General features: G+C 36.1%; 1 pseudogene; it reads left to right on the top strand.

The window, feature by feature from the left end:
- Window positions 1-3397: 3397 nt before the first annotated feature.
- Window positions 3398-10387, top strand: LOC107904970 (aldehyde oxidase GLOX-like; annotated as a pseudogene).
- Window positions 10388-16223: the final 5836 nt, after the last annotated feature.

The raw sequence follows: 16223 nt of genomic DNA, 5'->3' as shown, positions 1-16223 counted from the left end.
GTTATCTTGTTTTTTTTTTAATGTTTTAAGTTTCAACTGTTATGTTAACATTTGAATAGCTTTAATGATTATGCTTAGCTTATAGTGTTGAAGTTTAATAATGTTGGCATCCATGACACTACCCCTTCTCTTGAAGCAAGGGTTTGAAGGCCATTAAGCTTGTTTTCTATGGTAATTTTGAGTTATGGTTGAATTTACATTGTGAGTAAACTCAGCATGAGTATGATTATTATGTGTGGTATTGTTTTGGATTTTTTAGGTATCCTTAAAGTAAAGTTTACTCAAAAATTGTATGGAAATTATTTGGGACAATTTTGGCATGTTTTGGGGTTATACAGTAGGTCACATTGCGATTATGGCAATAATCAATGTTGCGACATTCTCTCACGATGTTGCAATCTTGCTTTATCATGTCGCAACCTAGTCAAATTTCGAATGACGTTGCGACGTTCCTTGTTTGATGTTGCGACGACACTCACTGTCCAAACATAACATTTCAAACTCTTTCGTAGGTTCACAACTACTTTTGTGGGCACGACTTGAGCTGAGATATGCCATGAAAACATTTTTAAAACTCCCGTACTTTGTCTATTTATGATGAATTTATAATAAATTTTTAAATTTTTTTTAACTTACTAGTTGCTTTGTGACTTGCATTGGTAACAGTTGAAACACCTAACATTTGAATTGGTGATCAGATCAGATCAGATAAGGGGTGTCACATAAAGTACTTTTGATAAGATAAAATGTTTAATTTAGACATGATGTGTAAAACAAAATAGAAAGTATGTATTTAAATGTTATTTAAATTTATGATATATGGAATATATAAACTTAAATTATAATCAAAATATTTTAAATAATTTATTAAGTAATTAATATTTTGATATAAGTAATATATGAAATATATAAACTCAAATTCTTTAATATTATGATATATGAAATATACAAACTTAAACATAAAAAGGCCTCTCCAGTCCCTCTCAATTTCAAAATTCAGAAAATTGGTCGCTCTGAAAAAAAAAACAAGAGCAATTTAATCCTTGTCAATTTCAAAAGTGAGCAACTAAGTACAATTAATCACAACGTTTATGTCTTTTGTCAATTGTACATAATTTTGATTGGTATAATAACAAAATTAGCCTTAAAAGTTTACACACTTTGTCAATTTGTTCCTAATTTAACAAATTTATCCCGCAATATTTGTGTAAATGTTGAGGATGAATTTGTTGATTTTTTTTAGAATTAAGGCCAAAATGACAAAATATGTAAACATTGAAGGCTAAATTTGATATTATATCAATTAAAATTATGTACAATTGACAAAAGACATAAACATTGTGATTAATTGTACTTAGTTACTTACTTTCGAAATTGGTAGGGATTAAATTGCTTTAATATTTTAAAAGAGACCAATTTGCTCAATTTTGAAATTGAGAGGGACTGGAGAGGTCTTTTTACCAAATTTAAATTATAATTGACTCCAATGTAAAGTTTTCACCCGTTATTATTACGACAATGCAAAATTATTATTTTAGTGTTAACAAAAATTCAACTTAGATTATAATACAAATATAACAAAATAATTTAAACAACCCACTGTTAATACTTAAAATAAATAATTAATATATAAGGAATGGCAATTTTATAATTTTGCCAGTCGGAATTTTTTGGTTTGAAAAATTATCTTTTGGCTTGAATAAAAAGATAAATTTGGAAGCATGAAAAATTAATAAAGTTTTTGTATCCTATTTTAATGGTGATGCTGGGATTTGTAAGGTGGAGTAGCGGATGATGGAGTTTTGGTTGGGATGTGGCTGGCGAGGCTCGCTGCAAACTACTGATGCTGATGCATATGTCACGGGCCACAGTTCAAAGCCCGTGACCAGCGCACCAAATGCATCCAATGGAGGTCTGTTGCTCAGATGGGGATCATTTGGCCTACGAGAACTGGCCCGATTCAAAGAGCTGTTGGACAGGCCTGTCACATTGAAGCCTGATGGGCCCGATAATGAAGATAGGACTATGTAGTCTTAGAAGTTCTAATTGTACACAGCTTCTAATTCTGTAAACTTAGAGTCCTAATTGAATACAGCTTTTAATTGTAGCCATCGGTTTTGGGGGAGCTCAACTATAAATAGAGAGCCTCCCCCTCATTTATACGAACTCCTGTAATTGTTTCATTATTCTTTGTGAATAAGAATTGAGAGCATTTACTCAAACTTTTCTCTCAAGCGTTCTTGCTTTTGTTCATCTTTCGAAGATCGTTCTTAATTCGTTATTCCGCTGTTCTTCGTGGAAACTTTAAGGGAATTCTGTTGAATCCTTTATTGTTGCAAGTTGAGCTGACTTAGGCGTTTTTACGGTTGAATCCTTTATCAAGGGAAGTTAGGCTGACTTAGGCGTTTTTAAGCCAAGAAACTGCCTAAGGCCGCACGGATGTGTGGGAAAACTCCAAGTCCGTGACACATACAGCTTCTTGGGCTTAGTACGCCTAATCTCTTACCAGTTTTTAATGCAAATATAATAATTTCAACCCAACCTTAAATTAAAATATAATTAAGGGTTACTTGTTTTACAATGTAATAAAATAATTAAAAAAATATTTGTGAGGATTTTTGAATGAAGAATTTGAGAAATTCTTGTTTCTCCCATCATCTTTTAGTTCCATTCTATTTCTGAGACTTTAATAAGGAGTAAAATGGTAGAACCCAGAATATTTGTTAGGTAGGTTTATCAGCTAATCCGAATCTTTCCATTTACAAGCATTCATTTTATACCATTAATCATGATGAGTTGAAGATATCACTCCTCACACCATATGTATTATTATTTTGGTTAAGAATGTACGTCTTCACACACAACAATCTAACGTGAGGACTACTAATTGGGAAAACAAAGTCAAAGGAGTGTTTTCCAGGGAATCTTTAACAACTTATAGTCTGTCAAACTCTATCTCATTCAATGCATACAATTTATAATATTTCTAAATTAAAAACCCAAGTTTGAATTTTACATATTTAATCCCTTCCTATTTATTTTATTATCCTTTAATTAATTATTAGAGTTTTCAGGCAGACACTGGAATGGGTAAAATGAGGAGTGTAGTTCCAGGGCCGGGGCCACCAAACTAGCTACGATGACAGAATATTAGCAACATAAAATATTGAACAGCCAAGCCAACTACCTAGAAAGCCAGCTTTAGTTCTCCCTCTAAATTCCTTAATTTTAAAACCAGACACCATCGTTTTCACTAACCAGCGTGTGGGATTCTCAAACCTCCATTGCTTCTCTCCCTTACGAGGTCTATATAAATAGGACCCCAACAGTCAGCCTTGAGCAATAAAAACAAAACCAATAAAAGCCTTTCCCAATCTAATATGTCAGCCACACCATTTGTTTTCTCCGTCCTAATCCTTCAACTCCTCTTTGCCTCACAACAATGTCACCGTTTCCTCACCGCCGCCGCTGACGGTCGATGGCAACTTCTACAAAAAAGCATTGGCGTCTCCGCCATGCACATGCAACTCCTCAGGAATGACCGTGTTGTTGTGTTTGATAGGACTGATTTTGGCCCGTCCAAACTGCCGTTGCCAAACGGGAAATGCCGCAATGACCCATCTGACACTGCTCTTAAAGTGGATTGCACGGCTCATTCAGTTGAGTACGATGTTTTAACCAATACGTTCAGGCCTCTTATGGTTCAAACCGACGTTTGGTGCTCTTCAGGGGCTATCATGTCGAATGGTAATTTGGTCCAAACCGGTGGTTTTAATGACGGCGAACGACGGGTTAGGACTTTTAGCCCATGCAGCACCTACGATTGGCAAGAGACACCAAATGGATTGGCGGCCAAAAGATGGTACGCCTCCAACCATATCTTACCAGATGGAAGATAAATTGTTGTCGGTGGTCGGAGACAATTTAATTATGAGTTCGTTCCTAAAACTATTACCGCCAACACGTTCAGTTTGCCTTTCTTGTCGCAAACCAGTGAGAGAGGAGTTGAGAACAACCTCTACCCTTTTGTGTTTCTTAACGTTGATGGGAACTTATTTATTTTCGCCAACAATCGAGCTATTTTGCTTGATTATATGAAAAACAAAGTAGTGAAGACGTATCCAACAATTCCAGGCGGCGATCCAAGAAGCTACCCGAGCACTGGTTCGGCCATTTTGCTTCCACTGAAGAACTTGGAAGCGGCACCATTCAAGCTGAAGTATTGGTTTGTGGGGGTGCTCCAAAAGGATCTTATGTTCAAGCTGTACGTGGGAAGTTCATTGGAGCCTTGAATACTTGTGTCAGGATCAAAATAACCGACCCGAATCCACAGTGGGTCATGGAGACCATGCCTTTAGCTAGAGTTATGGGTGACATGATATTGCTCCCGAACGGCAATGTCTTGCTCATCAATGGAGCAGGTTCAGGAACAGCAGGATGGGAATTGGGTCGGAACCCGGTTTTGAACCCGGTATTGTACTTGTTGTTCCAATAGGGTCGGAAGCGTGTAAATTATTGTACTAAAAAATCACACAAAGTTTAATTCCCAGGGAAGAGAGGTGGATCACATGGATCTCTTAAATACCAAGTCTTTCCTTAGACAGAATATCCCTTCTATAGTAATTTAATAGCACAATTAAATACTACTATTATACCCTCAAATATTGAAAGAAAAATAGGACAAGAAAGAACACAAGAGATTTAACGAGGTTCGGTAAATTATACCTACGTCCTCGGGCACTAACACCAGATGATAACTTTACTATCTCCAAAGTATTACAAACAAATAGAATTCCTTAAGAATTCTCAAATGGGAGAAGAGAGAAAACTAAGAGAGAAAGATTGGTTGGGATGATTGAAATGAGAAATGAGAAGGCCTATTTATAGTTGAGGTTCAAGGACCAAACAATAAATAGCCCATTATCTCAAGGACCAAAAAAAAATTATCCCATGCCACTTTTTCAAAGTCAACTTTAGGGTGCTAAACTTGCACCACTTTGTATTGTTTGCCATTAATGTTGTCTCCCATTAATGTTAACAATCTCCACCTTGAAGATTTGATTAGGATAATCACATCTTCACACACTTCCTTCAACTCCCCAAATTCGATAAAGTTATCTTTTGTAGTGCCTATAAATGCACTCTCGAGCGCCATACACCTGAAGGTGCTCAAATTCTCAGGATGTTAATCAAGTTCAAACAATGATTAAACTTGATTGTTGTTGCCACCTTGGTCATCATATCTGCGGGATTATCTACTGTCGGAATCTTCTGAAGTAGAATTTTTCCTTTTTCAAAGACTTCCCGCACAAAGTGATATCTTACGTCGATATGCTTGGTTCTTGAATGATAGACTTGATTTTTCGCTAAATGAATAGCGCTCTGACTGTCACAATATAAACTTATGTGACTTTGAACAACTCTTAAGTCTTTCAACAATCCATTAAGCCAAATAGCCTCCTTAACAGCTTCTGTAACTGCCATATATTCTGCCTCTGTAGTAGACACAGCTACTGTAGACTGTAAGGTAGACTTCCAACTTACTGGGGCTTTCGCAAGAGTAAACAGATACCCCGTAGTTGAACGACGTTTATCTAAATCACCAGCAAAGTCGGAATCAACATATCCAACTACAAACTGACCAAGTGCTTCATCCTGTTCAAAAATTAAACCAACATCTACGGTTTTTCGAAGATACCGTAGAATCCATTTCACAGCTTGCCAATGTCCTTTTCCAGGATCATGCATATACCTGCTCACAACTCCAACAGCTTGTGAAATGTCAGGCCTCGTACACACCATCGCATACATCAAACTCCCAACTGCATTAGCATATGGGACTTTCGCCATATATTCTCTTTCATCTTCAGTCTTCGGAGATAATTGAGCACTAAGTTTCAAATGAGAAGCAAGTGGGGTACTTACATGTTTTGTGTTTTCATTTATACCAAAACATTGTAATACCTTTTTCAGATATTACTTCTGATTTAAACAGAGCTTGCCTCTTGGTCTATCTCTACTTATCTCCATGCCGAGAATCTTCTTTGCCTCACCTAGATCTTTCATCTCGAACTCTTGATTCAACTGAGCCTTCAGCTTATCTATCTCATTTTGGCTCTTCGAAGCGATTAACATATCATCAACATACAAGAGTAGATAAATGAAAGATCCGTCATGCAGCTTCTGCAAATATACACAATTGTCATATTTGCTTCTTGTGTACTTCTGCCTTCTCATAAAGCTATCAAATCGCTTGTACCACTACCTCGGGGATTGCTTCAATCTATATAGCAATTTGTTAAGCTTACAAACCCAATTTCTACCACCAGCATCTGTGTATCCTTCTGGCTGAGTCATATAGATCTCCTCTTCTAACTCACCATGCAAGAAAGTCGTCTTAACATCAAGTTGAGCTAGCTCCAAATTCAACTGTGCTACCAAGGCCAACAAAATTCTAATGGAGGAATGCTTCACAACAGGGGAAAATACATCATTGTAGTCAATTCCCTCCTTCTGAGCGTAGCCTTTAGCTACCAATCTTGCCTTGTAGCGAATATCCTTCTTGCTAGGAGATCCATCTTTCTTTGCGAATACCCATTTGCATCCGATTGCCCTTTTACCTTTCGGTAATTGCGCCAACTCCCAAGTATTGTTCTTCCGGAGAGACTACATTTCTTCATCCATGGCGCTTTTTCATTTATCACTTTCTAAGCTTTGCATTGCTTCTTGATAAGTGATAGGAATATCATCAACAACGGGAAGGGCGTAGGCCACCATATCAGTAAATCGAGCAGGTTTACGAATTTCTCTCCGTGGCCTTGCAACTGCAACTGGTTCTGGTGTACTTAGTGGTTCTTGGGTCAGAACCTCTTCAACCTCTAATTCCTCCATTGTGGCTGGAGAATTAGACTTATTAACTGGGCAAATCCCCATCTGCTCAAACTCTACCTGTTTTGGAGTACACTCCACCTGCTGTGGAGTATTGCTCGTCTGAATATCTTTATCTGCTACATTTTTCAATGTGGCAGATTCATCAAAGGTAACATCTCTGCTACAGATCATTTTTTTTGTGCTTAAGCACCAAAGACGAAATCCCTTCACTCCAGAAGTGATTCCTATAAAGAGAGCTTTCTTTGCCCTCGGATCTAACTTTGACTCCTTCACATGGTAATATGCAGTGGTTCCAAACACATGTAAGGAATCATAATCTGTAGCCGGTTTTCCAGACCATACCTCCATAGGAGTTTTTCTTTCTAATGCAGATGATGGCAAACGATTAACAAGATGGCCAGCGTATGTCACAGCCTCAGCCCAAAATTGCTTGCCCAACCCAGCATTGGACAACATACATCGAACTTTCTCCAGCAATGTTCGATTCATACGCTCTGCCACTCCATTCTGTTGTGGTGTATCCCTAACTGTGAAGTGTCGAACAATACCATACTCTTGGCACACATCGAAGAACGGATCACTTTTATATTCCCCTCCATTGTCCGTCCTAAGCCGCTTGATTTTCTTGCCAGTCTGGTTTTTTATCATAGTTTTCCATTTAAGAAAAACTCCAAGCACTTCATCTTTAGTTTTCATGGTATACACCCAAACTCTTCTGGAAAAGTCATCAACAAAAGTAACAAAGTAGTGTTTTCCTCCCAACGAAGGTGTTTTGGAAGGCCCCCACACATCTGAGTGAATATATTCCAAAATACCTTTTGTATTATGGATAGCAGTGCCGAATTTCACTCTCTTTTGCTTTCCCAGAACACAGTGCTCACAAAATTTTAATTTGCAAGCCTTTGCACCTTTCAACAATCCTTGCTTTGCCAGAATTTGCAAGGATTTTTCGCTGGAATGTCCCAACTTCATATGCCACAACTGCATTGAGTCCACGTCTTTGTTACCGGAAGCTGCAGCGACTGCTCCAATAACTGTACTACCTTGGTAGTAATACAAGTTATTTTTCCTGATGCCCTTCAATATCACAAGTGCGCCAGATGTCACTTTCAAAACCCCATCTCTCATAGTAACAACTGAACCATTGGATTCCAAGGCTCCCAATGAGATGAGATTTTTCCTCAAACTGGGCACGTACCGAACATCAGTCAGAACTCTGGTTGATCCATCTTTATTCTTTAATTGGATTGAACCTATCCCAACAGTTTTACAGGCATTGTCATTGCCCATATAAACAACTCCTCCATTTAGTTCTACTAAATCAGAGAACCACTCCCGGTTAGGGGACATATGATAGGTACAACCCGAATCCAATATCCACTCATCTGAATGGAACGACGATGATGATGCAACCAGTGATAGTTCAGAGTCACTAGTATCATGCTTAGCAACACAAGCATCTACAGCATCTTTTCCCTTATTCTTCAGCTTTGGACAATTTTCTTCCAGTGGCCTTTCTCATGACAAAAAGCACATTCATCTTTCCCGAGTCTGGACTTTGACTTTGATCTCCCCTTTTGAGTTTTCTTCCGAGTGTATGAACGACCTCGGACTACTAAAGCTTCTGTATATCTGATTGAGTTTTTCTGTTTATCATTCTTTCTCTGTTCATAACTGTATAAGGCCGCACAGACTTCGCTCAGAGATATATCACTCCTGCCATGAAGTAGAGTAGTTTCTAGGAACTCAAACTCCTCAGGAAGTGACCCCAACAGCATCAAAGCCAAATCTTCATCTTTGAATGTCTCATCCATATTCAGTAAATCAGTGACTAACTGATTAAATTTGGTGATGTGATCATTCATTGTGGTACTTGGGACGTATGTGAAGCGAAACAGTCTTTTCTTCAAGTGGAGCTTATTTTGACTGTTTTTCTTCAAAAATTTTTCTTCAAGTGCCACCCACAACTTATTTGCAGAAGTCTCCTTTGAAAAAGCATACATCTGCTCTCGAGAAAGGCATGATCGAATTGTGCCACATGCCAACCGATTGATCGCCTTCCAATCTTTCTCCTGTACATCATCTGGTTTCTCTTCATCAATGGCAATGTCTAGACCCTGCTGAAAAGGGCATCTAGAACCTCACTTTGCCACATACCAAAATGGCCCGTGCCATCAAAGATCTCCACGGCCAATCTTGCATTTGCAATTGTCGGTCTTGTCCACATGGACGATGTTGAAGCTCCTACACCGACCGTTTTCTCCATAATCTTTCAATATACCTAAGGAAATCTTTTCTGATGTGGAAGATCAGTTTAAACTGCAACCACAGAGCATACTACGATTAACCTTCGGCTCTGATACCACTTGTTGTTCCAATAGGGTCGGAAGCGTGTAAATTATTGTACTAAAAAATCACACAAAGTTCAATTTCCAGGGAAGAGAGGTGGATCACATGGATCTCTTAAATACCAAGTCTTTCCTTAGACAGAATATCCCTTCTATAGTAATTTAATAGCACAATTAAATACTACTATTATACCCTCAAATATTGAAAGAAAAATAGGAGAAGAAAGAACACAAGAGATTTAACGAGGTTCGGTAAATTATACCTACGTCCTCGGGCACTAACACCAGATGATAACTTTACTATCTCCAAAGTATTACAAACAAATAGAATTCCTTAAGAATTCTCAAATGGGAGAAGAGAGAAAACTAAGAGAGAAAGATTGGTTGGGATGATTGAAATGAGAAATGAGAAGGCCTATTTATAGTTGAGGTTCAAGGACCAAACAATAAATAGCCCATTATCTCAAGGACCAAAAAAAAATTATCCCATGCCACTTTTTCAAAGTCAACTTTAGGGTGCTAAACTTGCACCACTTTGTATTGTTTGCCATTAATGTTGTCTCCCATTAATGTTAACAGTACAAGCCTGATAACAAAATTGGGACACGGTTCGAGACACAAAATCCGACAACCGTTCCACGTTTGTACCATTCCACAGCCGCATTGCTTCGTGATGGCAGAGTTTTAGTAGGAGGAAGCAATCCTCACGCATTTTACAACCTCACGGGTGTTCTTTTCCCTACTGAACTAAGCTTAGAGGCATTCTCTCCGGCATATTTAGACACTAAATTCAACAACATAAGACCCACAATCACTGCTCCAAAGTCAATGTCCGGAATCAAATACGGCACAAAATTAACTGTTCGAGTGGTGATTACCAGAAAAGTAGCTAAAAACCAGGTGTCGGTAACAATGGTGGCGCCGGCTTTCAACACACATTCATTCTCTATGAATCAAAGGTTGCTTGTACTTGGAAACGACAAGGTGGCGGCTTTGGGGAAAGCAACGTATGACATTGATGTCACGACACCATGTTCGGGTAATCTTGCGCCGTCAGGGTTTTATCTTTTATTTGTGGTCCATCAAGGCATTCCCAGCAAAGGCATTTGGGTCAAATTGCAGTAGCAGTAAAGAAAAATGCTTATGCTTTAGACTTTATATGTTCATAAATATTTTATCTTCCCGTGTGTATAATCTGACATAGTTGGTTGCTTTTATAGAACTAGTATATACCATGTTGTATCAATAAATGTCCTTTACAGACAAAAGTGTGTATTTACAAAAGATTTGAATTTATCATATTCACTTTGTGCTCCAACACTCGCACACAAGTCCAAGGACCATAGGTTTTAATTATTCTTAAATCTTCAATTTAAACATGTATGGAGCCTAACTCGGAGGGTGTCTTAATGGGTTCCCACTAAGTAAAAGCAATTGACTAATTTATTCACAGCACGTATAATATGGTGTCCATAAGCCAAAAATGGTGATTGAAATAGCCAGTAGGGGTCATCGTGGCTTTCTATAAAACATCCCTCGATCATTTTCATGTCTAAAACATGATTGTTGCAGCTGTTTTGTGTTCTCTACTTGTTTCAGTTCTTTTACTTACAATGGCATTGATTACTGCTTTAGAATTCTCCATTAAAATGTAGGGTTTAAATTACACTAAAAGCAATGGCTTACTTATAGCTCCAAGATCAGCCAAAAATAATGTGGGGGCATTATGTTTTCCTCTTATAATCCATCTACTCTTCCTTGCAAGCAAGCTTTTTGTGGAGAAGTTAGGATGAATAATGCACTTAATCCATGAAATCACTTTAATCACTGATCCTATTTTATGTCAAGATGATTTAATGGAAACACCAGTCATTTTCGGAGTTGATTGTTTTATTGCATATGCCATCTTTTGATTGTTGTTGAATAGGAGAAATTTAAAGGTTGATAATGACAGGACTGAGAATTATTTTAGATTCACACTTAGACTTTCATGCTTCTCTGTCTGCAATGCTCCTGACCTCAAACCGCCACTGACGACCGCCTTTTGGCGCCAAAGGAAACCCCTCGCTCTTGCTCTCCAATTTCCATGGTTATCCCCCCTAAAATTATTAAAAAGCTAAATCGATTTTTAGCTCAGTTAAATATTGAAATATCTGCTCAAATTTTGATTCAATTTTTCGTCTAGACCGATAATTAACGAGTTTTCAATCTAACTTATTCGCCAATTAGTCCTATCCCTACCAACAACTATAGTTAATGTGAGTGATGAGTAATGATTTTGGCTGAAGAGAGTGATGTAATTAAAGCTGAAAATGATCGACTAAGCTATAATAAAATGTTGGGGGATAGCAACATTTTATTAAAATAATTTTTAAAATTACTTGAAATTATACAAATTTTAGAAAATTTTTAGAAAACTATTTAAAAGTTCAATATTATTAAATTTTTAAATTTATTACACTTTTTTATAAAATAATTTTTCTATATTTATTTTTTCTATAATTTTTATAATTTCTAAAAAATAAATTAAGTTCTCCATGTCAACATTTTTTAATGTCAAGTGTCAAGTTAATTGTTACATCATTATTTTTATGCCAGTTACCATGTCACACATAACGTTAACTTTCACGTCATTAATTAATCTCTACGAGACTTTTTTGTCTTTTTAATCATTTTTATAAGAGTTTTTAAAGGAGTTTGGTTATTACTTTTTTTTGGTGAAAAAAAAATACAATCAATTAAACTAAATAACTAGGGCATCCCACAAACAACTTTAGCCCTTCTTCTTTGTCAAAAGCCAATTTAACCATTCAACCAGCTTCTCTATTTTCCTCTCTTGGGATATATTGTAGTAACCAATGGTCGACAGTCTTCAGATGTTGATAAATTCGTCTGATCAATGCCAAGTTGGAAGTCTTCGAATTGAACTCCTTTATTGCTTCAATGACTTCCAAACTATATGTTGGCATCAATACTCTGTCACATTTCCTTCCTTGTAGCAATGACAAGCCATCTAAAATACCTCATAGTTTTGCCTCAAATATAGTACATCTCCCCAATCTTCTATTAAAACCCATAATCCACTTCCTCCATTCATCCCTCAATACTCCCCCCTACAGCAACATATCCTGAATCTACCTCAACCAAATTATCAGTGTAACAGCCTGTTTTCAATAAAATCGGAACAGTGGTTTTCGGACCACAAATGACCGGAAGAAAATTTATTTTAATATTATTTTATGGTCTATAGTATGATAGAAATATCACGTGAAAATTTCGTTAAGAAATTTTACCGATTACATGTTTAATTTGATGAAAAGGACCAAATTGCATAAAATGAAAAAGTTAAATTCTAGTAGCTAAAGGTACTAAATAGCTATGAAATTCAAAATTTGAGATCCTTATATGAAAAATAGACCATTTAGTGGAGTTAGTAGATAAGAATAATTATTCATCATTGGAAATTAGTAAATTATTAAAGTTAATTCTAAAAAGATGATTAAATAAAAGATGATAAATGAATTAAATAGTAAAAATATCATCATTTTCATCATCTTTCCTAAAAATAAGACATGGAAACCCTAGTCATGATAGTTGAGCTCAATCAAGCTTATTTTTGCTTAATTAGATCCAAATAAACACAATACGGAGTTAGATCAAGGAAAAGAGAAAGTTTTGGATTAGTAGCTTTTGTGTATACGAACACTTGTCGAGGTAAGTTCGTGTAACTAAATTATATGTTTATATGTTAAATTGAATGTTATGTTTATGAAATGTATAAATATTGATCACATATCCAAAGATATCTAACAAGTATCAAATCCCGTTTGAATCTAAGAAATTTGATGGATACAAATGACATTCTCATTAAGGGTTCCCGATTGGTTGTGGTCCTGCATGTGTTGTGGACACACCACAGCTCGCAAGAGCATCCCATTATTTAACTCTTATGAGCATCCCATTACATGGCTCTCATGAGCTTCTTGATATTTGGCTCTCTTGAGCTTCCCGTTTATGGCTCGTATGAGCTTCCCAATAATTGGCTCGCAAGAGCTTCCCGTTATATGGCTCACATAAGCTTCCCGTTTCATGGCTCGAAAGAGTTTCCCCATTATATGCTCATATGGGCATAACTGTATATGAATTGATGGATTGCAGATTTGTACACTTCGTATGTACTACCCATGTATCCAATGATATTTAAATGGTTCAACGGGAAAAGTTATAATATGAGACAATCTGAATTCAAGACGAATTATTACGAAATTATATTTGAAATACATGGATATTATTTGTACATGTTATATGGACACATGATGTGGAAAGTATATGTATATGGAAATTTGATTATTGTTGAGCTCATACATGTTTCTTGATATTCATATGAAATACATAACTAACATAGTTGATGAGGATATGTGTTAGGGCTTTTGGCCAATTTGATTTGAATATGCTTAGAATGCTTACCTTTAATGTGATTAAATGGTAAGTTAAATTCCATGTTATAGGAACTTACTAAGCATTAAATGCTTACTCTGTTTTATTTTCCCTGTTTTATAGTAACTCGAAAGCTCGTTAAGGTTGGAAGCTGGTCAAAGCCACATCACACTATCCATCATCCCATTTCGGTATATATAGTAAATTATTTTGATTATAATGGCATGTATAGGCTAAATTGGCCAATGTTGGCATATAAATATTTTGTTAAGATTAGTCATTTGTTTGGATTTTATATGGTATGTATATATAGCATTGTTATGGTTGGTATGTATTGATATATTATGTTTAGGACACGATTATGGCTTGTTTTGATTGCTTTGTTGTGGCTTGTTGATGTGTTAAAGACATCCCAACGGTGCCTTCGAACCAATAACTCGGACATCACTTGGTTCGAACCAACAGCTCGGATACCACTTGTCACGGGGCTAGACCTTTTGTCTCGTGATCCGTGCGGCCTTAGGCGATCCGTTCGTCCAAACTCGCCTAAGTCAGCCTTTACTCAAAGTGTTAATGTAGGTGGAAGACAAATTGAGTGAGAAATATGGCTAGAAAAATGACCTATTTTGTCCACACGGACAGAGACACGGGCGTGTGTCTCAACCGTGTGTGACACACGGCTGTGTAATACCCTTTACCCGTATTCGTCGCCAAAATAGAGTATGAGGCATTACCAGATTTTACCGAATAAATTTTTCGCAAAATCTCAAAGTTCTTTTTTTTTTTGAACTCAATATAACCTCTTTATAAATTTCTAACCTTCCTTGCAATTTTAAATCGAGACTAATTCAACACAACCAATCCATTTCAACATATTTTTAAGATGGATTTAACATATTCATAAAATAACCTCATCACATACCAAAACCAAAATTTGTTAGTCACACTAATGGCTAACCATACATTCATTTCACATTAACATTTACTTTACTAGCTTATACATGCCATTGATTTCCAAAATAAAGTTTATTTATATACCGAGATCTTGAGGTTGATAGTATGATACGTCTCTGACCGAATCCGACCTCCGAGCTCTTAACACTACAAAATAGGGGAAAAAGAAACAGGGTAAGCACTTTGTGCTTAGTAAGCTCATGTAACAAGATTTATACTTACCTAATATTTTCAATACGATGCAATAAACATTCATACATCCATTCAATACATTATTCCCCTATCATGCACAAACTCAACATTCAAATTAGTCCAATAATTTCAATGTATCAATAATATATACCATGATTGATGAGCTCATCAATACCATGATTTCCATTTCCTTGTTATTTTTTCATATTTATCCCGTTGAATTTCTCGAAATTTCGATGGATTTTCAGAGGTACACTTTAGTATACAATTTCGGACCCGTTAATTCATATTCATGTGCACACATTTCTATTTCAGAGAGCACACTCCCGCGAACCTCATCCTTACAGCGGGATTACCAGTCCAGGCTAAATCCCCTGCAATGACAATTACTCTAATGAGCTTGGATCTAAATTACGAGTCCAGGCTAAATTCAGACTCTAATTCAGATTACCCGTCCGGGCTAAATCCATTTTCCACATATTCTTCGGGAGGGCTATATCAGAATAAGATCACCCGTCCGGGCTAGAACCTTTTTACCTTCAATTCCTTTTCAAAGATCCATCGAATTTTCCTTCCATTCAACCTGGATTTCTTCCCCTTTTTATCAACTATATCAATGTTTCATCCATGTTCATACAATGAACATTCAAATCATGATCACATTAATAACAAACATTTCAAGCATTTAAGAATATAATTCAAGTTACACGAACTTACCTCGATACTTGTTCATAAACAAAAATCTACTAATCCCGAACTTTTTCTTTTCCTTGATCTAGCTTCGTATTTGAATTTTCTGAATCTAAATAAATAAATTTAATCATTAATATAATACATTTCATTTTCATATGTAACATTCTCTATAATTCCATTATTATTTATAATACATTCAAAGCTGACTCATTGAGTTATAGTCACTAAATTATTTATATCTTGAGCTACGGAACTCCAAATTAAGATTCGTTAATTTTTCCCGAAACTAGACTCACATATCTTCTTATCATAAAATTTTTAGAATTTTTGGTTTAGCCAATAAGTACAGTTTATTCTTTAAAGTTTCCTATGTTTCACTGTTTGACAGTTCCGACCCCACTTCACTAAAAATTAATTATCTCATTGTACAGAATTCGGATGATGTTTCCGTGTGTTTCTTTTAAAAATAGACTCATTAAGGATTCTAAGCATATAAATTATAACTCATAATAATTTTTGTACAATTTTTAATGATTTTTCAAAGTCAAAATAGAGGAATCCGAATTCATTCTGACATTGTCTCACAAAATCTACATCTCATGATTTACAATTTCATTGCTTACACCGTTTCTTTTGTAAGAAACTAGACTCAATAAGCTTTAATTTCATATTTTATTCATCCTCTAATTCAATTTATAAAATTTTTGA

This window comes from Gossypium hirsutum, chromosome D05 (genome assembly GCF_007990345.1).
Source record: "Gossypium hirsutum isolate 1008001.06 chromosome D05, Gossypium_hirsutum_v2.1, whole genome shotgun sequence".
NCBI lineage: Eukaryota > Viridiplantae > Streptophyta > Magnoliopsida > Malvales > Malvaceae > Gossypium > Gossypium hirsutum.
This window is presented reverse-complemented; position numbering and strand designations above follow the sequence as displayed.